Source organism: Pseudophryne corroboree, chromosome 11, assembly GCF_028390025.1.
Source record: "Pseudophryne corroboree isolate aPseCor3 chromosome 11, aPseCor3.hap2, whole genome shotgun sequence".
Taxonomy (NCBI): Eukaryota; Metazoa; Chordata; class Amphibia; order Anura; family Myobatrachidae; genus Pseudophryne; species Pseudophryne corroboree.
Window position 1 is genome coordinate 97,385,558 of NC_086454.1, and position 26,032 is coordinate 97,411,589.

The 26,032-nt window shown below is 45.4% G+C and overlaps 1 protein-coding gene across 7 annotated transcripts in view; it reads left to right on the top strand.

Annotated features, from left to right (window-relative positions):
* The window catches only part of PACSIN3 (protein kinase C and casein kinase substrate in neurons 3), a 183,055-nt gene that overhangs the window by 102,807 nt on the left and 54,216 nt on the right, over nt 1-26,032 (top strand). For 5 of the 7 annotated variants that reach the window (XM_063944642.1, XM_063944641.1, XM_063944644.1 and 2 more), the window contains one exon: nt 21,183-21,262. The gene's annotated coding sequence lies outside the window, so the exon portion shown is untranslated. Of the gene's footprint in view, nt 1-21,182; nt 21,339-21,994; nt 22,020-26,032 lie in introns of those variants that run through there. The other 2 variants (XM_063944645.1, XM_063944643.1) reach the window with 2 other exon arrangements.

Sequence of the window (26,032 nt, forward strand, 5' to 3'; positions counted from 1 at the left end):
AGTGTCACAAACATTTTCTTACCCACTTAGTGCGAATGCAAATTACAATCAATCTCCTGGTATTTTTGGACATATTATAAAAACCTGTCAGTTACAGGTGCTCTTCATGCACCCATTAAATAAATACATTTTAGATATTTTAAAATTTGTATTAAAAAGACAACACCCATGGCCCAAATGTTATTGAATTTCAAAGGTTATTAGGCGCTTGTGTTACATAAATGATTCATGTAGTACAGTGGTTTCAACTAAACCAGAAGCATGAGTGGTTATACTGCACGCCTGGCCAACCTGTGGCTCTTCATTTGTTATGAAACTACACATCCCAGTATACCCTGCCACGGTTCTACTATTAGGAAATTCTAAAACGGTCAGGGCGGGCTGGGATGTGTCGTTTCACCACAGCTGCGGAGTCGCAAGGTGGTCAGTCCTGCCATACAGGTTCTGGGATGCCACGCCCCAGTATGTTGCAAATAGATTATTAATTTAGAGCTGTAGATATGAATTCAGAGAATCTACCGAGTCTAGACTAAAATGACAGACAAGGGCAAATCAAAGGGATCCCCATCTTACCTGTGCTGCCTGCTACCTGAGACCAAAATACTGAGGGCTGGAACATAGCACGTGCCAGAAATCAACCCCGGAGGCTCCATATATAGGGCATGAGTCATAAGACAAGAATCCAAACCTTCTGAGCCAACTCCGCATCCAATAAACCCTGTGAAGAATGTACAGTTGGATTTGCCAATATCTTGAAAATGACAGCCACGTGAGGGGAACACACCACGACATATCAGTCCTCAGACAGACATCACAGATCTGTCTCCCATCATTGCCTAAGGGAAGAAAGTCCAATTGCACCTAAATGTGATCATAATACAGTGTGTGAGGGAAATTGACTTACGGCTGGAGAGAGTTCGAAGCAAAAGATGAACAGGGGACTCAAATAATGAACATCAACACCCCCGCGGCGCTTAGAGGGCATGCCAGAGCTGCAAGGTAAAGACAGAACCATGATGGGAGGTTAAACGTAAGACTTAACTGAGCAAAAGATTGTAGAGCACCAGCTTCATAGACATGACCAACAGAATATACTCCATGAGACTGCAAAATGACCCCCCTCCCCAAGATCAAAGATCAGGAAAAGTAGTGTGACCCCAAAACAAAGAACATGGGTCAATACCAATCCACCTTAACTGCTGGCACACAGCCTTGGGAATTAAAATGAGCCACCGTCTAGGAGTATGAAACCTAGAAAAGAAAACCCAGCCAACTGAAGGCTTCTTGAGGGAAAGGAACAGACTTTCCATTAGATAGGCTTCTAATAAACACACTATACTAGGAGAAGGTGCTTTCCCCTGCTCCATTACCAAGAAATGATTGACACAAGTAGGGGGGAGCATGCTGCATTGGGCAGCTTGGCCCCCGTTGGTGATGTTGGCCATTAGATCTACAGCAGGTCACATGGAGAATGATGCCAACTATGCGCGGGAGCATGCATCTTCAGCGACATCGTCTAGTGTGTATGCACTGAGAGAGATTTTACGATCCGCCCAATATCGGCCGGATCATACGGTATATCGTCTAGTGTGTGTGTGTGTGTGTACACCTTTTTTAGGGTCCGTGTTTGGATTACGGATAAGGGTTGGGTTGTTTGTGTAGTCGGATTAATTGTGAGGGTTTGGGGTATTTGTGATAGGTGCTGCATTTTTGTCTAGCCAAGTCTCTGTAATACATTGGTACTGGTCTAATTTTTTCTGTGGTTCATCATAGAAAATATCATCTGTCTTTGTCATTTGAGTCTACGCACCAACATAGCCAATCAGTGCCATGGGCCTAACCCTGGAAAGTATTGGGCATTCCTGTGCAGTGACTGGGAGGTGGCTAAACTGACGCATTAAGATATGTCACACTGTCTGTCTGCCCTTCCCTTTTTAGAATGTAAGCTGTCACGAGCAGGGCCCTCTTCCCTCATGTGCATGTACTCGTTCGATATAGTCTTGAACTGTAAGTTGCTTATCTTATTTTCCTTGTTTATGCACTCTGTAATTGGGCGCTGCGGATCCCTTGTGGCACCATATAAATGATTCCAATGGTTGGGACTGCAGACGCAGTGAGTTTCCCAGCCCTTGCACACTCGGACGCATGCTTGTACACCAGAGGAGGGGGCTTATACTCTCAATAGCATAATCGCAGACACGCGACTACAGCTAAAGTGGCTGCAGCAGGGTCCCACTCTGGATCAGCCCATCTGTGTGGGTTTACTGCAGTGCGAATTGTAGTGTTAGCATAAACCATACTGGCTTGCTCTCCTAGTTCCTGCGGGATACGCACAATTTTTCAGTTGGTCCCCGCACACCCGGAAGAGTGGGCACCCCTCCTGCATTCTGCCCACTTTCTTGTGACGTTGATAGAGAGTGAATCCATGGGGCCTGTGGAGTGGACAGGGCCTAATGACTCGCTTCTATGCTAATGGTGTCATTTTAGTCCTGCACCTATGCAAATAGGCTCCAGTTCTGACATTTTCGCTGAGAGGGTGGGTCTAACAATGCAATGAGCTTGCCCCATTACTGCCCACATGCTACTCTTCTATAGGCATCTAACAGAGAGGAAATGAGCAATAGGTCAGTATGGTGTTCACATGTTACACCATATTTTCCGGAGCCATTCCATGTTTAGAACACCCTGTAGAGTATGTTTTCTTGGCATCTTATTATCATTGGCAGCAGCAATCTGTTTTAAGCATCTAGGACTTTGGCTTGTAACAAATACAGCTCCTGTCCAATCAGGAGCAGAGTCCAGAGCTAACATACTGAGTCTTGCTGCCATCGCTGGCCTGTCCTAGCTGTGGGTGAGCAGTCTACCTTTACAAGTTGCACACGGCTCCTCATGCCTTGTAAATTGGCCATCATTTGCCGGAACTGCCACTTCTGGTACAACTGTATATATTTGAGACTTGCTGTAGTCTATATTTTGTTCGTAGTGGTTACTCCTTGTAACTGGTTTGCCGAGCGTACCATAATTGTGGGATAGTCATGTACTCGCCAGTATTTTGCATTACTGTCAGTCTATTCCCTGGCACCATCGAATGCCGGAACGGTCTCCCTACCCTTGGTCATGTTGAGGATGGCGCAGGTGATGACTGATGGACCCATACAATGCCACTCGGATGGGTAACAATATCTGGACTGATGGCCGTTTCAGGTTGAAGATAAAGTCTTGTATATCTGGGCCCAGCACAGTTTGCCCTGGGGAATTTTTGGCTGTATGAATGCTGTATCAGCACTGAGGCTTTATTTGACTCTTTGCTTTTTAAAGTCCATAAAAATCCTTGTCATCTGACTTGAGCTGTCATTCAGCACACCTAGAACACCGTGTCCCCTTACAAATCCCATTCCTGCATAGTGTATCTCGCATCCTCGTGTCTAGTATACACGATGGCTCCTGCATCACTGGTGGCTAGTATACCAAGAAGACCATAACCCTAGTGGTTAATGCACCTTACAGATCCCAGCACTTGCATATGATGCTGCCCTATTGTTCACCTTGTAATCTCTTCCCCATTACGGGCAATCTGAGATTATGACCATCATCGCTTTATTGGTAATCGGAAATGCTGTTGGCTGCTTGAGTTCTCTGCAATGGTAGCAAATGGTCACCGATGGCCATTTACGCTGTACTGTCAGAACCAGTACAGCACTGTTATTACACTGCTTGCTGTAAATGCTGGACCTGTGCTCGTCCTATGCTTTGTACCGTATAAAGCATTTGCTGGAAAGCTATTTATACATCTCCGTCTCAGACTAGTTTCTAGTATGTGGCCTTGATCCATGTGGATTTTCTTCTACTGTAAATGTATTACTCATCCTAGGCGCGTTGCATTGTTCTACGGTCTGTTTATTTGTTCTATGAGAAATATTAGTAACTTTTATATCTGATGACGAATGCCTCTGACTTTCATGTAGGAATGGCCCATCTAAAGATCTGGGCAGAAGCTTCAAAATGCACCAGTGAACCATGTTAGAGGTGGTGAATGTAGGCTTACCATACTATCCCTTTTAAACCGGGACACTCATGAATATACAGGTCCTGTGGCTGATTGAGACCAGGTGAAATGGAGGATTGAAGTCAGCCAGCCACAGATCCTGTGTAATTCAGCAGTACCAATTAAAGGGCCTTGATGAATAAAAGGGTGTGTGTGTATATATAGTAATGTTAATGTAAGGCAAGTGGAGATATGATTGACGGCTTCAACACTTTAAGCTGGTATTGCGTCCTTTGATTCCAAGGTCAGAAATAATTATTTGTATCTCTGCTTTCCTCGTGTTGACATTCCAACCACTATCTATATTTTCTAGTATATGAAAAGTATGTATCTATGGAAAGTAAGTAGTAGAGCAGGCTTTTTCAACCAGTGTGCCGTGGCACACTAGTGTGCCGCGATCAGTTGCAAGGTGTGCCGCGGAGCCAGAGCAGCTTTCTGCACCTTCAGAGTGAACTGTTGGCCCGGACTCTTCTTAGAGGATCAGTTGTGCTCCGGCCGTGACCTATGCTTTGAAGACGCAGTGGTGTGCGATCATAGGTCATGGCCGCCGTGTCTCACCACCCAGCCAGCCCACCCGACTGCATACACATCTTCCAGTTCCCGCGTGCATACACAGTTTTCCTTGCCCACCCACATCCACACCTGCCCGCCCGCCCACTGGTCAGTATTCGCAGCACTCCACTATGAACAACCCCCGCCACTGAGAGACAGGGAGGAGGACAGCTGACCCGTAGGGGCTAATATTTGTTAATTTATTTCTCCTGTGGGGAACAATAGGATTTCAATAGGATTTATGTGGTGAGAATAAGGATTTATGGGGGGAACAATGTGATTGTTTTTACTGTGAGGGTCAATGTGTTTTTTTTTGTTTGTTTTTTTTTCCTGTGGGGAACTGATGGTGTGCCTTGGGAATTTAAAAATATTGCTTGGTGTGCCGTGAGTAAAAAAAGGTTGAAAATCACTGTAGTAGAGGGAGCCATACAGTGTGTGGTTCATGGTTCATTCAGTGTAGCAATGGTCACATGGTGTTGCTAAATAATTCCGAGAAATATTATCCAGCAACTACATCATATAACATCAATTTATTCTCCATGAAATTCTGAGCAATGAGCCCATGTATAGTTTGGGGGAGAGAAGGGAAAGGGGGGACATGATAGAAACTTTCAAATATATCAAGGGTCTTAACAAAGTTCAGGAGGGAAACATTCTTCAAAGGAAGAGAAGTATTCGAACTCGAGGACATACACTGAGACTGGAGGGGGGGTGGTTCAGGGGAAATTTAAGGAAAAATTACTTCACATAAAGAGTAGTGGATAAGTGAAATAGCCTCCCATCAGAGGTGGTAGAGGCTAAGACTGTAGAGCAATTTAAACATGCTTGGGATAGGCATATGAATATCCTTACAAAGAATTAAAGTTCAAAAAGGGTTGAGATTGCCTAAAGGATAAAAAAGGGGCAGACTAGATGGGCCAAGTGGTTCTTATCTGCTGTCAAATTCTATGTTTCTATCTCTGTAAACTTTCATACACTGGCCTATTTTGCTTGATACCTAGTTTTGTGAAACGGGAAAGACTAATTAAATTAACTTGGTTGAGTCTGCCTCCCTGAGCAAATGCAGGATTTTCTTTGGGAGTTTTGGATATGGTAGGAACTGTTCCACCCATCTCCGTATGTGCATATCATTGTCATTCTAACACAAACCTGGTAATATTTTAAGTGTCTGTGTAGGTAATAAGCGCTGGAAGAAGTAGAAGCAGGATTTTAATTTCCACCAATAAAGCCTAGTTTTGCCGGCGTTTCCCAAACTCCATTGTTACAGTGCATGATTTTAAACCAATATTTATTTATTTATTTATTTATTTATTTATTTTTCTAAAATCTTCTTAAAACACTGGAAGGGTTCAGGTGTGTTTTGAGGGGGATCTGGATGATGGGTCGACGTAATAAAGACTGTCTGTAGGCCAACCACATATGGTTGACATGCACTAGGTCAACAAATAAAAAATGTTGACAGTGCTTAAAGTCGTCAGTTTCAAATGGTCAACATGACAATGGTTGACACATGGTAAGAGCATGGCGGGGGGGGGGGGGGTGGAGCGGGGGTGGCAGAGGGGCTTCAACTTTTCCAAACGTTACCACCTGCGTGGATTGTTGTTGGGAATAGTGACCTGCGTTATACACCTTGCCCGAAGCATTGCGAGTGAAGTTGTACACTTATTGGGGTTACTTATTAAACATGCAAAAACTGACGGCCTTTTTTGCTCTGCTGGTGCCAGCCTTTTGACCTTGTCTGTCTAATGATCCACACCTGTTTAGAGGATTTTATTGAAACTGCTTTTGTGGTCTCTGGTGTTCTCTTAAGCCAACAACAAACGGGTCTCCTATTTTGTCTAATTACTGCTTCCTGTTTGTACAAGGTTATACAATAGATTGGCTTACTACCAAGAAGTCTCTACACTGATGCTCTGATGAGGTTAAAGGGATGTAGAAGTTCATGTATTCCCAGAGACGTTGTGCAGGGTGGGGCTGCAACCTGGGTAACCTCTATATTCCTCACGAACTCATGTAATCACATGGCAAGGAATGCCATTGCATAATCAAATATTTATATTGTATAAAGAAATATTGTGTAAATCTGCTATTAGTTTCACAACCTAAGAACCTCTCGTTTGGTCTTTCGTTCTTATGATCCTTCTGTTTGTTCTGTTTTCCATGGTTCCTATCAAAGGAGAACTCCCCATCTAGGATATTGGGAGATACTGGAGTTCTCGCTAGAACCATGGGGATGGTTGCTAAATGGATCCATACCTCATTTGCCGACCTTGGCTAAAACTTCAGGCTGAGAGCCACAGAATGCTCAGATGTAGAGCAGCGCCGTAAAACAGGTGTATTCTCCTGGACCCTTCTCTGCGGTCATTGGGACCCTTCTATAAAAGCAAGTTTGCAAAGCTGCGGGTCATAACCTGTCTGTTTAGCTAGAAGGTACCACTTTGCTTCTTTTAACATGGCAATGTGTTCCACTAAAGTGGAAGAGCAAGATGGTCCTATCTTAGGTTGATTAAATGCCATATGTATTGAATATTATACATATAGTGTATTCTCTCTCTCTCTCAGCTATTAGAATAGGAACAACTGTAACCATAAATGTTACATGGTCAACAACAATATGCAGGTATGCTGTGGCATTTAAACATTGCTTCATTGGAATGAATGGTCCTAATGTTTACTAAGAGCTATTTGATGCATGGCAGAATGGATTCCTGTTTCTGACGGATTTCTGTTAATGAACATGGCTGTCCCCTCCCATTAACTTCCACTAAATAAATATTTCTTTTTTTTTTATGTTGCACCATTCTCTCTCAACTCTATTTCCTGGAATTATCATGCAAATTGTTTCTGAGATCCTCAAACTTCCTGTCTGGTAACGTCAGTCATTCTGTGGTCCTAGTTAGTGAGGTCATTGCTTCCCCATTCTGGTGTTTTTGGTCTCTGCAAGGATCTTTTCACTGTGTCCGTCTGCTTTTATACAGTACATGGCGTTTTGACCATAATTGGCTGTTTAGGTATTTGCATTAACAAGCAGGTGTATCTAATGAAGTTATCTACAGGTGAAACCCGGAAAATTAGAATATCGTGCAATAGTTCATTTATTTCAGTAATTCAACTTAAAAGGTGAAACTAATACAAGTTGAGTATGCCTTATCCAAAATGCTTGGGACCAGTAGTATTTTGGATATCGGATTTTTCCGTATTTTGGAATAACTGCATACCATAATGAGATCATGGAGATGGGACCTATAATGCTATGTACACATTATGCGATCCCATATGATATTGTATAAGATATCCTATCGGATCGTGTATATGCACTACAAATGATGTCTAGATCGCTGGAGTACAAAAGCACACCTCATCAATACTGCATGCAGTACAACGTACGATGTCTCATGCGACCCGCGTGAGCGCGCATCGTACGTCGGATGTTGCGTATACATTATACAATGTCATTCAGAAACTAACAATATCGTTCAAATCGGAAATTATATTGCATAGTGTGTACGGGCCATAGGTCTAAGCACAGAATACATTTGTTTTATGTACACCTTATACACACAGCCTGAAGGTAATTTTAGCCAATATTTTTAATAACTTTGTGCATTAAACAAAGTGTGTACATTCACACAATTCAATTATTTCATATACACCTTATACACACAACCTGAAGGTCATTTAATACAATATTTTTCATAACTTTGTATATTAAACATTTGTGTACATTGATCCATCGGAAAACAAATGTTTCTCTTACGTCCTAGAAGATGCCTGGGTCCATATTAGTACCATGTGGTATAGACTGGTCCACCAGGAGCCAATGGCACTTTAAGAGTTTAATGGTGTGGGCTGGCTTCTCCCTCTATGCCCCTCCTACCAGACTCCGTTTAGAAAATGTGCCCGGAGGAGCCGGTCACAGCTAGGGGAGCTCAACAGAGCTGTTCTTGTAAAGTTTATCTTCAGAGTTTATTTTTTTTACAGGAGGATGCTGGCAACAGCCTGCCTGCAACGAGGGACTGAGGGGGGGAAGCAGTGTCCGCCCTGCAGGGTCTGACCCACTGTCTCCGCTGACATTGAGCTCCAGAGGGGATAGATCGCGCCCTGCCACAGGGGAACGCTCACCCCGGCAGCAGGCCGCCACCCCCTTGCAGAGCTGAAGTGTGACGAGTAAGTCACCGCCCCCCCTAACAAGCGAGGGGTTGGTGTGAAGATGGCGGCTTCAGGATAGGAGCGCAGTATTAACTGCGCCCCCGGACAGCTCAGCGGTACTTCGGTGAGGGGCGCCCTGAGCCAGCACCTGACCCTACACTGACCAAACAAGCCTGTCGGGGTCTGCGGATCTCAGCCAGCACAAAATCCACATGCCAGTATAATCTCAGAAGAGCGGGAAGACAGCGCCATTAAGGGGGCAGAGCTTCTCAGAGCGGACCCAGCAGCGTTTTCAGCGCCATTTTCTTGCCTGCAGTCGGATGCAAGTGGAAGATCAGTCCCTCCAGTGCAACTCCAGCTATCTGTACGGTACAAGGGGGTTGTAGAAGGGAGGGGAGTCTGTGTATAGGCTGTATCACCTATTAAGGGACACAGTCAGCGCTGGTTAAGGGTATCCCTAAACCTATAATAGCGCTGTGTGTGGGTTGGCTCCAATCTGTGTCTCTCTCTGCCATTCTTGGGGGGGAAACTGTCTGCCCAGTACTCTGTGTGTATGTGGGGTGATTGGTGTGTATTTCCAAACATGTCTAGAGACTATGTTTCGTATGCTGCAGAGGATTTATCTTCTCAGGAAGATCCAATCCCATGTAGTCAGGATTGCACAATTTTAGCGCAGATCCCAGCTAGAGAGCTGGAATGGTTAGCCTCTCTTAGGGGGGGACTATTTCCAGATTTCTGAAAGGGTTGCTAGAACTGAGCATGCCACTCAAGTACTACAATCCTCTATGGTTGTATGGTCTGATACTGCTCCCTCAGGGTCCCCTGCGGTACATTCTCAGAAATGTGCACTTGCCAAAATTATGCAGGATGACACGGGCACCGATTCTGACACTGCAGACGGTGATGGGGCATCACTTGCTAAGGTGGTGCAGTTGATGATTGAGGCCGTACGGGATGTGTTGCACATTTCTGACACAACTCCTGAGCAGGTTGAGGAGGCTTTTTTTCACGGACAGTAAAATGCCCCCCCCTCGCCTTCCTAGCATCTAAGGAATTAAATGCTATCTTTGAAAAACCCTGGGAAAATCCGGAGAATAAATTCCAGATCCCTAAGAAGGTCTTGGTTGCTTTTCTCTTCCCAGAGGAATATAGTAATGGAAGTCCCCGCCTATAGTTGACACCTCTCTCTTCAGGCTGTCAAAACAGGTGTTTTACCAGCACCGGGATCTACTGCGTTGAAGGACCCGGCAGATCGTAAGGTGGATGCTACGCTCAAATCCATTTACACGGCTTCAGGGGCTATACTGCGGCCTACCATTGCCTGTGCATGGATTTCAAAAGCTATTGGCAGGTGGTCAATCACTCTGCAGGAGGACTTGACTACGATGGATAAAGGTGACGTTGATTTATTTTTACGTAATATTCAGGATTCTGCAGGGTTCCTGGTAGATTCCATGAAGGACCTGGGTTCCATGGCTGCGGGGATCTTCTCCATGTCCGTCTCGGCTCGCAGGGGTCTCTGGCTGTGCCAATGGTCTGCGGAATCCAGGAAAAGTGTGGAGGGCCTACCATATACGGGTCAGGCTCTCTTTGGGGAGGCGCTGGATGCGTGGATTGTCACGGCTACCACAGGTAAGTCTCCTTTTCTCCCCTCAGCTGCACCGGCTACGAAGAAGCCTTTTACGCCAGCTACGTCACAGTCCTTTCGGCCCGCGATGCCTAGAAAGAACAAGCCTTCTCACATCTTCAGAGGTGGTCGTGCTAAAGGAAAGAAGCCTGCTCCCGCAGGTTCCCAAGACCAGAAGCCTGCTTCTGGTACCCCAAAGTCCTTCGCATGGCTGTGGACTGCTCTTCCTGGAGGAAGGTGAGGTGGGGGCAAGACTCCGGCATTTCAGCTACGTCTGGATTTTGTCTGGCCTGGACCCTTGGGTACAAGATATTGTGTCCAGGGGGTATAGGCTGGAGTTTCAAACTCTCTCACCTCACCATTTCTTCAAATCAGGGTTGACAACTCTGCCGGCAGACAGAAAAATTCTTCTGGAAGCTATCCGAAAATTGGTAGTGTCCAAGGTAATTGTTCCAGTTCCGCCCCATCAGTGGAACAAGGGTTACTATTCGAACCTTTTCGTGGTACCGAAGCCGGATGGTTCGGTACGTCCAATTCTGAACTTAAAATCTTTGAACCCTTACCTGTAGGAGTTCAAATTCAAGATGGAGTCTCTGAGAGCTGTCATCTTAGGTCTGAAGGAGGGGGAGTTCCTGGTGTCCCTGGACATCGAGGATGCGTACCTCCACATTTGGTCACCGCATCAGACATATCTCCGGTTTGCGCTGTTAGACGATCACTATCAGTTTCAGGCATTGCCGTTCGGCCTCTCCACGGCACCGAGGGTCTTCACCAAGGTGATGGCAGAGATGATGGTTCTCCTCCGCAAGCAAGGGGTGAACATAATTCCGTATCTGGATGACCACCTGATCAAGGCGTCGTCCAGGGAGAAGTTGTTAAGATCCATTGCTCTCAAGACACAAATGCTCAAGGAGCACGGTTGGATCCTGAACCTTCCAAAGTCCCATCTGGAGCCGACAAGGAGGCTGTCTTTCCTGGCGATGATCCTAGACACGGAAGTGCAGAGGGTGTTTCTACCAGTGGAGAAAGCATTGGTGATTCAAACTATGGTCCCCGGGATGTCTTGAAGCCTACCCGGGTATCGGTTCATCAGTGCATCCGCCTTCTGGGGAAGATGGTTGCCTCTTACGAGGCTCTACAGTACGGAAGGTTTCATGCTCGATCCTTTCAGCTGGATCTCTTGGACCAGTGGTCGGGATCTCGCCTACATATGCATCAGAGGATACATCTGTCACCAAAAGCCAGGATTTCGCTCCTCTGGTGGCTACAACTACCACACCATCTGAAGGCTAAATGTTCGGAGTTCGGGACTGGATCCTTCTAACCACAGATGCAAGTCTAAGAGGTTGGGGAGCAGTCGCTCAGGGGGAAACCTTCCAAGGAAGGTGGTCGAATCAAGAATCCCTTTTCCCAATAAACATCCTGGAGCCAAGAGCCATGTACAACGGCCTTCTGCAAGCAGCACACCTTCTACAGGATCGGGCTGTTCAGATGCAGTCGGACAACGTGACCACAGTGGCCTACATAAACAGACAAGGCGGAACGAAGAGCAGGGCTGCCATGTCGAAAGGTGTCAAGAATCCTCTTCTGGGCAGAAAGGCACGCGGTTTCGATGTCGGCAATCTTCATTCCAGGAGTAGACAACTGGGAAGCAGACTTCCTCAACAGACACGATCTCCATCCAGGAGAGTGTGGCCTCCATCTGGAGGTGTTCGAGGAGGTAACTGGTTGGTGGGGGGTTCCTCACATAGACATGATGGCCTCCCGCCTCAACAAGAAGATGCGGAGGTACTGTTCCAGGTCAAGAGACCCACAGGCAGTGGCGGTGGACGCACTGGTAACACCGTGGGTGTACACATCAGTGTATGTGTTCCTTCCACTTCCTCTGATATCAAAAGTTCTTCAACTGGTAAGCAGAACAAAGGTTCTGGCAATCCTCATTGCTCCGGACCGGCCAAGGAGGGCTTGGTACGCGGATCTGCTGGATCTTCTTCTGGAAGATCCAAGGCCTTTACCTCTTTGGGAGGAGCTACTTCAGTGGCTGTTTGCTTATCAAGGCTTACCACGGCTACGTTTGACGGCATGGCGGTTGAATGCCAGATCTTAGCTCGGAAGGGTATCCTGAGTGAGGTTATTCCTACCCTGATACAGTCTAGGAAGGGGGTAACATCTAAACATTATCATCGAATTTGGAAAAAATGTTTCTTGGTGTGAATCCAAGAAATTTCCTGCGGTGGATTTTCAACTTTGACGTTTCCTCCTTTTCTTGCAAGCAGGTGTGGATATGGGACTGAGATTGGGCTCCATCAAAGTCCAGATCTCCGCTTTGTCCATTTTCTTCCAAAAAACTATTTGCTGTCCTCCCTGAGGTTCAGACCTTTTTGCAAGGGGTTCTGCACATCCAGCCTCCCTTTGTGGCACCAGCGGCAGATCTTGATGTGGTGTTGCAGTTCCTACAATCTGCTTGGTTTGAGCCTCTACAGGAGGCTGACATCAAGTTTCTCACGTGGAAGTCGGATACTTTGTTGGCCTTGGCTTCTGCTCAACGCGTGTCGGAATTGGGGGCTTTGTCTTGTAAAAGTCCCTATCTGATCTTCCATGAAGATAGGGCGGAACTTGGAACTCGTCCGCAATTCCTGCCTAAGGTTGTATCAGCTTTCCATATCAACCAACCTATTGTGGTGCCAGTGGTTACTGACTCCTCAATTACTTCAAAGGCCTTGGATGTTGTGAGGGCTTTGAAGATTTATGTGAAGATGACGGCTCAATATAGAAAAACCTAATGCATGTCAACCATTAGTGGTAGACCTATTGACTGTAGACCTTTTCAGTGTAGATCTAATAATCCATACCCGATACCGTTGACAACCCTCTTCACGGGTTCAGTAAGATTTACCGTCTGCCGGGATGCTGGCTGTCAATATACGGACAGCGTCATCCCGGCCACAGGTATGCTGGTAGTGGGGCGAGCGCAGAGAGTCCCCTTGCAAGCTCGCCACACTGCAGGCTCAGTGGCTCCCTTTGCTCGCTGCAGGATCTATTATCAATCTATGGGTGTCACGGACACCCACAAGTGGAATAATCCTGTAGCGCCGGTATTCCGGATGGCGACATTGACAACACTGCCCATATTCATAACGTCACTCTCTCTCCAGTTCCCGAGATCTACTACCATGGTGCGTATATACAGTCCATTAGGATACTGATGCCTTCTCATTTGAAATGTTGCCAGGGTATTCTTTTTATTTTTAATTTGGAGATTTTCCAAAACAGTTAGCCATTCTCTTTGCGATCTACAAAGCTGCTCTGCAAATGTTAATTTCTCACCATTAAACATCCGCGGCAAATCACTGTTCTGGTTCCCTATTACTTTGATGCTACAGTACCTCTGTTCAAAGACCTCGCTAATGCCTCTTTATACACCTGACTTTGTCATGAGATAGTCTACCCACTAGAGCTGCACATCCCCTCTGACCACCCCTCTCCTTGGTCCAAAGCTTACCACTTGTTGCTTCCCAATTATGGAGCTCCCTACCTCCACCTGAACAGACTCTCTCCCTTCAGGCTTTAGTTTGACCAGCACATTCCCGAAAGTATACGGTTCACAATATACTATTCTACTCCCATCGGGTAATACCCTCTGAGTGTTCTATCGCCTCCTCTATGTATGCTCATTGCCCTCTTCACCCTGTGTATGGACTTATTCTGTTATGTATAACTTATTGGTTGCCTTTCTGTCTGGTACTGCACTTATTGCCCCTTTCAAATAAATAAGGATTACGATCTGCTAACTACTGAGTAACCTTTTGTTGAATTCCGCATAAATTCTGCACTAATTACACAGGATAGTCTATCACCTCTGAGGCTGTCCCTGGAAATGAGAAACTGCCCACATTGTAGGTTATTTTTGGTATGAAATGCTACTTTTTCTCCTGCAGGATCCACAGGTTATCCACAGGGTAACATTGGGATATGATGACGCGAAAGCGGATTTGCACTAAAGCTTTTTCGGCCTCCCAGCATGCAACGGGCCCATCCATATATCCCCACCTCCTGGCTCAGGCAAATCAGTTTTTTGTTTGGTGCGGCAGGAGCCAGACCATGGTCAGGGCTGCTGTTTTTATTTTATGGTTATAGTCTTACTATTTTTTTCTTGAGTGATCTTTCTAAAAAGCGTCTTATATTGTTTAAAAAACATAATTAAATGTCTAAAGAAAATACATTCTCCTAACTCTCAGTATATGACTGTTATAACTTTAATAATTTTGACTAGGAATACCCCAAAGGGATTAGCAGACTCCAGTCCCCACAGCTGTATGGGAAACTGTCTCCTCTCCCTAAAATAGCTACATGAACGAAGTATCGGATTAAAGCGCTGTGGGACTAGAGGAGACCCAATCCATATTTAATAAAAGGTTTATCTGTGAACGTCTAAAAGCAACATTAGTTAATTATCTTTACATTATAACGATATCCGCTTCAAAAGGTCCGCAGAGTCCATCGGAAATTTATAACAAATTAAACGTCCGGGTGTACAGTTGTCTAAAATAAATGAACCTAAAGATGTGCTTAGTAAGTGTAATGGTGCCCATACACTTGTGCGATGCCACGCGACATCGCACCGGTAGTTCTGAACTGCCAAAGTGATTACCATGTGATAGATCGCATGGTAATCACGTGATGGGCACGCCATTGCCAAATGGGAGCGGCCTCAGGCTGTCCCGGCGGGTGCCCATCGCAAATCGCAGTGCGATATATCGCATGTGTTTTTAAAACATATGCAGTCGCACTGTGATGCAATAAATATTAAATGCAGCACTTAATATCTTGCGACACAACATTTGACCGGCGTGCCCGCGCATCGCATCGCAAGGTGCACATTATGTGCATACAATACTTCGAGTTATCTCAGATGTGGTCGAAATTGAAGGATTGAAGACACACCAGGAGGGGTAAAATAAATGATTGAGGATCTAGGTAGACTAGAGAAATGGGCCAGAACGTGGCAATTGCAGTGTAATGTTTAAAAAAAATCATGCACTTGGGCCTCCAAAACACAAAGGCTAAACATAGTATCAAGGGTACGATCATGGAAACTGTAGAGAAGGAAAGGGATTTATTAGTCACCATTCCAGATGACTTGAAGGCAGGTAAGCAATGTAACATAGCAATGAGGAAGGCTAGTCAGATGCTTGGTTGCATACACATAGGAATCAGCAGCAGGAAGCATGAAGTAGTAATGCCACTGTATAGGTCATTGGTACGGCCTCATCTAGAATACAGTGTTCAATTCTGGAGGCCACATCTTCAGAAGGATATAAATACATTATAGATTAAAATCGTGCATGGCCTACAGCACAAGACTTACCAGGAAATTCTAATAGATCTTACGATGTATAGTTTGGAGCAGAGAAAGGAGAGGCATGATAGAAACTTTCAAATATACCAAGAGTTTTGGCAGGAAGTATTAGAACACGAGGACATGCACTGACACTGGAGGGAGGTTCAAAGGTAATTTTGAGGAAAAATTACTTCACATAAAGGGCAGTGGATAAGTGGAATAGCCTCCTGTCAGAGGTGGTAGAGGCTATGATCGTAGAGCAATTTAAACAAGCCTGGGATAAGAATATCCTTATAAAGACCTACAGTTATCTGTATAATTTGATCACTGTATTCAAGAATGTCTGTCTATACCCACTGGAGCTTACCATCTACTTCCTCTAACACAGATGCATTGGCATACCTACTGGCAGGTCCACACATACAGCAAGTACCCCCTACCCTGGATCTGCTTCTCAACCCAACAATTAGTTTAGCTAGAAAACCATACAACTTTCTGAGACCTGAGAAGAACCCTCTGTAATAGTGAAAGTAGAAACCTCATTGCAGGTATCTCTGGGTCTGAATACCCAACATTGTCAATAATTGTACCACCCTGTATACTAAACACATTTATTGTGCTGGTGTGGAGCTTTTTATGTACCCTCTTGTGCCTTCAGTTTTGCTAATGTGGTGAGAAACACCTACAGTTAATATACGACAAGCACAGAGAAGCATTTTGGGTTCAGTGAGAGTTAGGTCTGGACTGGCCCATAGCGATACAGAAGAAATCCCTTGTGGGCCTCAGTGCCTGAGAGCCTACCCTGCTACGGGTAGGTTGCAGTCTGTGCACCCAAATGTAACATTGTTGCTCTAGTAGAGAGTCTGTTACCTGGTGGAGAAGGAACCACTGATGACCGTGGATGCTTGGTTTGTTTCTATAGAAACTACACAAAGCTCTCCCTTCTGCTAATCAAAGTGGGCGGTCACCGACTCTTGTTTGCTGTGGGTTTTGGCACAGTAAACACCGTTCCTGCCAGTAACTGCAATGACATTGTAGCCCTACATTCAGTCACTAACCTGTTCACTAATTCATCCCACTGGTAAGAGCTTTGATAAACAAAGCAATTATTTCACCCTTACTAGACCTAATGCACTTGTCATTGAAAATTACAGTGGCTGGTCACTACCCCTGGGTAGTCCCTTCATGCACCCTGTCTGACACTAGTGACTGGTAATTGTATTGGCTGCTAAAATTCCAATGCATTTTGCTATTGCAATAGTGGTCTGTTCTTGTGTAGTACTGCTGAGGCTATGTAACAGACGTGGAACCTCTGTCTATTTGAATTAATTGGTTTCAGTAGTATGCATTGCCATATTGGAGCGGGATTTTCCATAGAGATGTTAGATGTGCCCTACTGACCTTTTGTTTGCCCTTACTTTGCCATTGGTGTCTTATACCTACTGGCAGCTGCTAAATAGAATGCAAAAATGTGGCTAAACTTTAGTCCCCGGTAAATCTGCCAGTTCATTTGGTCTCCTAATGGGTTATGGCAGGATGTCCTTTCTCCTGCTTCAGGGAGTCTCATTTTAGGTTTTCATAGCTCCACCTCCTGAATGGGAAGCGCACAGGGGAGGGGCCTGACTTCACCCGAAACTACCTGTATTTTTTGTTTATGTGGAACTTTAACACATCCAGAGGGTCAGGGAAATGTAGTTAGTTCTGTGATTTAGTACTAGAAGCTTTGCACGGTAAGTCATCCTGAGATCAGCGAGTCCAGAAATATTGTAAAGCTGTGTGCATCACCAGGCATGAAGATTGTGTAATTCCTGGAGTACAGTGTGAAAATATTTCCCATGGACCTATTGCTGCTGAGGGAGTGCCACATGGGTGCAGTGCGGTCTCTGCAGCCCTCCTTATGCTACAATTGCCATTCTGTGTAATGCGTTCTTAAGGGGCATACACACTAGATGACTTTTCTTAACGCTATTGGCGATAACTATGATTTCGAACTATATATCGTTCAAGTCGTCTAGTGTGTATGTCCATACCAACGCCCGATGCGCGCACCCGCGCTCATTAACTGCAGGTCGAGGGTCGGCCGTGCATGCAGGTCAGTGTGAGCAGTGTCATTTGTGACATCGCTCATCACGGCATGTGTGTAAGGAGCTGTGATGAGCGATGTGCACAATGTGACATTGCTCCTCCTCTCACCTCCATCTTACCTGCCGCACATCGGAGCTGGATGCCGCACAGCCATCTCAGCCTCCTGCCTTCCATCCCCGCTGCTCCACCACTGTACAGCACACTGTGGGGTCAGCGAAGGAGAGGAGATCCCAACTAGACCACACCCCTTTAAACTGGGCATGCCCCCTTTTGGTTGCCCGCGGCTCCGGCAGGCGGTGTAATGCAGAGCGCACACTGGGTGTCAACACACTCGGTGACGCCTCTGAGCCCACATCCACTGTGCCACCAATGATTTTCACCCACTGCCACACCAATGTATTGGCCACATTTTAATAACCTTTTTTTCCACTGTGCCACCAATGATTTCCACTGTTGGCACTGATTATATAGAGAGAGATATATTGTGTGTATGTATATGTGTGTGTGTTTTATCACCGGCACTCCTTCCTCCCATCCACATATGACCCGGCGCCATTCAAGACACTGTTATTAAGCAATAAAGGTATAATAATTGAGTGGCACCAGAAGAGTACATATACATAACTTCTATGTTTAGTTTTTATTAGTCAAAACAGTCATCCGGAATTCCTGATGATGATCACCCAGAAATGCCTCCCCAATATTAACTATGTTACCAGGGTCGGTTCTAGTGCGTTTTGTGCCCCGGGCGGGAAATAGGGGTGTGGCTTCATACAGGGGGCATGGTCAGTTACGCCCCCTGTACAGTAGTAGTGCCGCTGAAATGCTGTGCGGTGCACGATGACGTCATCGCGCACCGCACAGTAAAGGCCCTCTCCACGAAGGGAAACTAGACGCTACGTCTTGCCATGGTGCGGCGCCCTCCGGATGGCGCCGGCGCCCTCCAGAATGCGGCGCCCGTGGCAAGATCCGCTACTGTATGTTACTAAGGTGCCAATTCCAAAGATATCTTTCATCTTTCAAATGGTTTGAAAAATCGCTCGGGGTGTACACTCAATTTAGTTTGTCAGGACTCCTGGAAGTTCAAGGGAAATTTCTCATTGCTTCACTCCCCCCGTAACTCCTCACCCCCGCAGCCGGGTAGCTCGTATCACCCGCTGGGTAGCTCGGCGTAACATCGCCTAATGTGTAGGGCCCTTATGGGCCTTAACACTTCCATTAATAAATGTTAACGTGTAGAGCGCATTGTAAGAACAGGTGGTAGAAATGACATCCACCGTGCTGAGATAACAGGAATTGTGTGCAATTGGCCAGTAACTTAATAAAGAGTATATTTACCAGCATGCCCTGCCAGAAAACCTGTGCCAGGGCATGCTAGGATGTGTAGTTCTATAGCAGCTGGAGGGCCGCATTCTGAATACACTTGTTAGCTATGTGGAAGTATACCGTATATCGGCCCTCATTCCGAGTTGATCGCTTGCTAGCTATTTTTTTGCAGAGCAGCGATCAGATAATTGCCACCTCTAGGGTAGTGTATTTTCGCTTTGCAAGTGTGCGAATGCTTGTGCAGCCGAGTGGAAAGAAAAAGTTTTTTGCAGTTTGAGTAGGTCTGAACTTACTCAGCTCTTGCGATCACTTCAGCCTGTCCGGTCCCGGAATTGACGTCAGACACCCGCCCTGCAAACGCTTGGACACGCCTGCGTTTTCCCTACCACTCACAGAAAACTGTCAGTTGACACCATAAACGCCCTCTTTCTGTCAATCTCCTTACGATTGGTTGTGCGAATGGATTCGTCGCTAGAAGCATTGCACAGCAACGATGCTGTTTGTACCCGTATGACACGCGTGCGCATTGCGATGCATGCGTAGTAGTAACCTGATCGCTGCGCTGTGAAAAACGTCGGCGAGCGATCAGCTCGGAATGAGGACCATCGTACAGATCTACACTTGGCAGGGTAGTAAAAGCAGAAGTGACACCGTTCTGTCAGTGGAACTTTCGGTTGGGATAGGTCTTCTAACTTACACAACTTAAGCACAAGAAAAGTGGTTATGGAACTGGTTGGTTGTCTTGCTTCTGCTAAAGAACAGTCCATTCATTGTGTATGGGTTCGGTACGGGTGATCGGAGGTCAGCATACCGACGCTAGGATCCTGGCCACCAGACTGCAGACAGGGGGTGTTATGTATTACTAAACTGTTACTGTTCCTTTAGTCACTTTGACATTTTGTTTAAAAGGTGGTCTCCAGTCGGTGAAAGTCACTAAGAACATATTAATGCCAGCGTTTTTACAGCTGAAATTATTGTTCAGTTCACAAATACGAATTTCAGCAAGAAATTGTGTGGTCAGTGCGCATGATGAAAGGGAACAGAAACCTAATCTGCCTATTACTATTGCTGGGGTTAAGGGGTCTTATGTACTTAGTCGTGGACAAAGATAAAGTGCCAGCCAATCGGCTCTGAACGGTCATGTTATAGGCGGTGTTTGAAAAAAAATGACAAAAGCTGGTTGGTTGGTACTTATTTTATCTCCATCCGCTTCACCGCTCTTCAAGGCTTAGTACATAGACCCTTTAGTCCAGGGGTGGGGAACCTGCAGCCCTCCAGCTGTTGCTGAACTACACATCCCAGCATGCCCTGCAACAGATTTAGCATGTCCAAATAGCAAAACTGTAGCAGAGCATGCTGGTATGTGTAGTTCAACAGCTGGAGGGCCAAAGGTTCCCCAACCCTGCCTTAGTCCTATGGCTTCCTGAGGACCCAAACTAAGCAAGAACTCTGTTCTTTTTAAATTCAGTCATTTCACCATTACATCTATAGGTAAAGAAGTATATTTGGGTAATATCATTTACAAAAATACCCCCCAGCCGAGGTGTTACGAAAAGAGACTTCTAAATTAATAATCTGTGGAAATACTGAAAAACAAACCCAACTGTATTAATAACTGGAAAATCCCCCTTCTTAACAATTTAGTTTGGCTCATTAACCCCCCTCAGCTCCATGCTCTTCCTGGATTTTAAAGTTCCAAGATATTTTTATTTTTTATTTTTTGAATAAGTTCTCATGATTGATTCTTCAGATGTCTCTGTAAGGTGTGACGTCCTGTGAAGGGTAGATGCAACTTAATATACCGAATGCATGTCTCACTCTAGATCCTGAGTCCTGACCCACTCCCTTATGACAGCTTTTCATGAGTCATGAAGGTTTGCTTCTTGGTGTCAGTTGTTGGGGAGGGGGGCATAAGCGACATCACTGGGAGCAAATGGTATAAGCGTCAAATTAGAGCATGCTATATTGGGGTCTCCATATTTAGTAGAGAGTCATGTGAAAGTGAGTCTGCGTGTTTAGTGTGCAGCTGCCTCTGACCGTTCATCTTCTCTCTGCAGATTCTGGAAGAGCACAGGTCTGTGCAGGTCTGCGATCCCCCCCCTCCTCCCTTTCCTGGAGCTTGTCTTCTGGCAGGAAGGTATGTGACACGCGTACGGTCTCTTACATGTGCAGTGAATTGGGTGCTCTGATGGGGCGACCTGAGTGCTGTTTCGGTGAGTCGTATGCATGCAGGTAGCTTGTGTTCAGTTGTAATCTAGGTGTAGTTTGTGTCTTGTGTGTGTGCCAGTGTTATGCTCGTTAATGGAAGCTTATCGTAATGAATATTCTGTTGCAAGATCAGTGTTTTCTCTAATCCGAACAGAGTAAAGTTGGCAGGTGCAGAACACCTACAGTGACCTAGCTTAAATGGAAGCCATTTATTACTTTTAAAATGAACATGAATTTGTTGTGTTGCTCCTCCCGGACTTTGTCTATATAATGTAGCTGCGTCCTAGGCTTTCCGCTACCTATAGCAGAGCAGGAGTGAAGAACGGTATACTCGACCTTGTCGCACACATAAGAGGATAACGCTGTTTGTTTTTAGGCTAGCTTAATTTAGCTTAAGTTTCCCTGGTCACCTATAAATTCTTGTGACCTATCCCTCATGTTGCGCCATTGCGTCCTTGTTCCAGCTCACTTCAGTTGGAAAATATGGAGTATCGGGTTCAAAAAGTCTCTTGCAAACTTGTTTGTTCCTCTAACTTAATGTAAATGTGGTGTTTTTCTTTTCTGTGGGTGGGGGGGAATATCTTTTTTTTTTTTTTTTTTATGTTAATGAATATTCCTTTTCATCACTGTATCAGCCAGCATTTTGGATAAAACATATAACTTCAGTGCACTGTTAAGAATTAGAGGTAAGACTCCTATGGACTGGGTGCCTTGAGCCTGTATTTGTGAATGCTTGCACAAATGGTAAAGATAGACTGGGGAGTCCAACGTCATGTGGTTTTCAATGGATCAAAATCACTAGGTGGTTGGGATAAAAATTTTCAAAAGGTCTTCTAAAAAGTATTTCTTATAAATAAATAAATAAATAAATAAATAAATAATTATAAATCTAGATCTCTGTCCACACTCACCCCTTCATGGTAAGAAAAGGAAGAATCCACACTCATTGAGATGTTATAAAATAAAGACGGCTTATTGAAGGGAGTTCAGGACTCGTTTCAGTAACCCTTCTTTATTTTGTAACATCTCGGCTAGTGTGGATTCTTCCTTTTCTTACCAAGAAGGGCGAGTGTGGACAGAGATCTAGAAGTCCATCCGATGCCCGTTTTGGTCACACACTGATTTTTTTTGTTAGGCACCCGCATCGCTGGATATGTGATTGAAATGGAACTTCAGGGAACTTCCTAGTGACCTGAATTATTTTTCAATGAACCAATTGTTTTTTATTTTAGTTTTTTTTACTATAAGTGAGGATTGTTTGTCTTCCTACCAGGATGGGTGGGGGTGTGTGTGTATTAAGTTGTATATGGATTGTGTATCACCATCTTGTGTTCTACTTGCTTACTCACCAAAGATAGATATATATATAGATAGAGAGATAGAGATATTAATATAGCAACAGGATACAAACTGCACACCATTATCGTCCATTGCATAAACACTATTTGCAGAAACTGCAGCGTTTTGGGTCACTAAAGTAATTTTGTCAAGCTATTTTTGTATAGCTTGTCAAAGGACCTTGGTGACAACGGCACAACAGGACGGCAGTATGCCATGTGCTGGCTCCGCCCCTTGAGTGCATGATGCGCAGAGGGGGCGGGGTTATCTACCAGGGCTTGCAAACCCTAGTTACGGCCCTGCTTTGTGGTCTTGAAGCGTTCTGGTTTATTTGCTGAAATCGCAGTGTATGAAATTGATGAGTGGAGTGCCGCTTCTTTCCGGTTGCTACATTATACTAATTTGGTTCTCGTGCACTCTCCTACATGGATTAATAACTTTTGCAGGAGTGCCTATTTTTGTTCAAGTACTGCTATGTATGTTTCTAGATCTATAGAACAATGATGGTGTGCTATGTAACACAAGTGTTTCAATAGACTGAAGTACATGCTATAAACCTGAATGTCCTAACTGATGCAGAACTAATGGACATTCTGATTCCATGCCAAATGAGTCGGCCACTAACCTCATAGCTTCATTTATGATTTATAATATGAAATCGTATTTGATCTTACAAGGTACAGCCCTGCTCCTGCATCCCTGGAGACATTTTTGTGAGGGGGTGTAAGGGGTCCCTCTCATAGCTGACAGCAGGTGTTGATATTTTAGGCCTGCGTTCAATGTTTATTTTGGGAGTGAGAACAGTTTCCGTTCTTGGATCGTCTGAGCTTTTAATAACAAGGCAGGCTGGGAAAGGGGCTGCAGAATCCTCATATTTGCGAGTCTAAGAGTACAGTCCCTGCCATCGGATCTGCCCTTAGGGTTCTGCGCATCTCTCATCGGTGCTGTGCTGTCCAACCACTGGTAACGATCGTTACACAAAGATCACACTGGGTAGCTCCTATAACAATGGGCGACTACGTGCCACAAAACGCTTATTTACTTGTAATCTGTAAATGTGATGTCCCGACCCAAGGATCTCTTGGTTAATTTATCATACAGGGTAGTCGGCACCCACTCGTTTTTAAACCAAAAACAGACTCCTCAAATTCGTGACATTGGTTTTATCTATAAAAAGGCGTCCGTACAGACAAAAGAAGCTGTTGATTTTGCACTTGTTATGGGCCCTCAAAGGTTAATTGGTTTCCTCAGCTTATTCTTTTCCATCCATGTACCAGGAAAGAAGAGGTGTACCAGGTATATATTGCTCAAATGCAGGGTCGTTTTTCACACATCTATAGTAGGTAGTATATATGGGGGAGTGTAGAATTATATATCTTATTGCTCTCCTCTTAATTGAAGATTAAATGGCGCATCGGGCATTCATTTATATTATCGATGTCCGTTGGTGGATGATGTTTTCGAAGGGTCGTCCTAGATCCTAAAATGTATAGTGCATAGAGACATGAGGGTAAATTTACTAAAGCTTGAAAAACAGAGAATTGGTGATGTTGCCCATAGCAACCAATCGGATGCTATCATTTTCTCTAACGTCCTAGTGGATGCTGGGGACTCCGTAAGGACCATGGGGAATAGACAATAGACGGGCTCCGCTGGAGACAGGGCACTTTAAGAGAGAATTAGGACTACTGGTGTGCACTGGCTCCTCCCTTTATGCCCCTCCTCCAGACCTCAGTTAGAATCTGTGCCCGGCCGAGCTGGGTGCACTTTAGTGAGCTCTCCTGAGCTTGCTAATAAGAAAGTATTTTGTTAGGATTTTTTATTTTCAGAGAGATCTGCTGGCAACAGGCTCTCTGCTACGTGGGAGAGAAGCAGACCTACTAACTGCGGATAGGTCATGCTTCTTAGGCTACTGGACACCATTAGCTCCAGAGGGATCGAACACAGGAACGCACCCTTGGTCGTCCGATCCCGGAGCCGCGCCGCCGTCCCCCTCGCAGAGCCAGAAGCCGGCGTGTGAAGCAAGAAGACGTCAAAAGCGGCGGCAGAAAACTCCAGTCTTCATATGAGGTAGCGCACAGCACTGCAGCTGTGCGCCATTGCTCCCACATCAAACCCACACACTCCGGTCACTGCAGGGGGGGGGGGGCGCCCTGGGCAGCAATTAAGTACCTCTTGGCATAAAAGGGCATATATACAGTTGAGCACTGTATATATGCATGAGCCCCTGCCATTATTTTACACAAAATCGCAGGACAGAAGCCCGCCGCTGAGGGGGCGGGGCTTCTTCCTCAGCACTCACCAGCGCCATTTTCTCTCCACAGCTCCGCTGAGAGGAAGCTCCCTAGGCTCTCCCCTGCAGATTCACGGTAGAAAGAGGGTAAAAAGAGAGGGGGGCACATAAATTTAGCGCAATATCAGTATATACAGCAGCTACTGGGTAAACACTAAGTTACTGTGTAATTCCTGGGTCATATAGCGCTGGGGTGTGTGCTGGCATACTCTCTCTCTCGGTCTCTCCAAAAGGCCTTGTGGGGGTTCTGTCCTCAAATAGAGCATCCCCTGTGTGTGTGGTGTCGTTACGCTTGTGTCGACATGTTTGACGAGGGAGGCTATGTGGAAGCAGAGCAGGTGCAGATGAATGTGGTGTCTCCGCCGATGGCACCGACACCTGATTGGATGGATATGTGGAAGGTGTTAAATGATAATGTAAACTCCTTGCATAAAAGGTTGGCTAAAGCTGATGCCTTGGGACACTCTGTCTCAACCCATGCCTGATCCTACAGCGCAGATGCCGTCAGGGTCTCGGAAGCGCCCACTATCCCAAATTGTTGACACTGATATCAACACGGATTCTGACTCCAGTGTCGATGGCGATGATGCAAAGTTGCAGCCTAAAATGGCTAAAGCCATCTGCTACATGATTATAACAATGAAGCATGTATTGCACATCTCAGAGGAAAACCCTGTCCCTGCCAAGAGGGTTTATATGTTTGGGGAGAAAAGGCAAGAAGTGACTTTTCCCCCTTCACATGAGTTAAATGAGTTATGTGAAAAAGCTTGGGATTCTCCTGATAGGAAAATGCAGATTTTCAAACTGTTACTTATGGCGTATCCTTTCCAGCCAACGGACAGGTTACGCTGGGAATCCTCCCCTAGGGTAGACAAAGCTTTGACACGCTTATCTAAGAAGGTAGCCCTGCCGTCACATGATACGGCCGCCCTAAAAGATCCTGCGGATAGAAAGCAGGAAGGTATCCTGAAGTCCGTTTATACACATTCAGGTACCCTACTAAGGCCGGCAATTGCGTCGGCCTGGATGTGTAGTGCTGTAGCAGCATGGACAGATACTCTGTCTGAG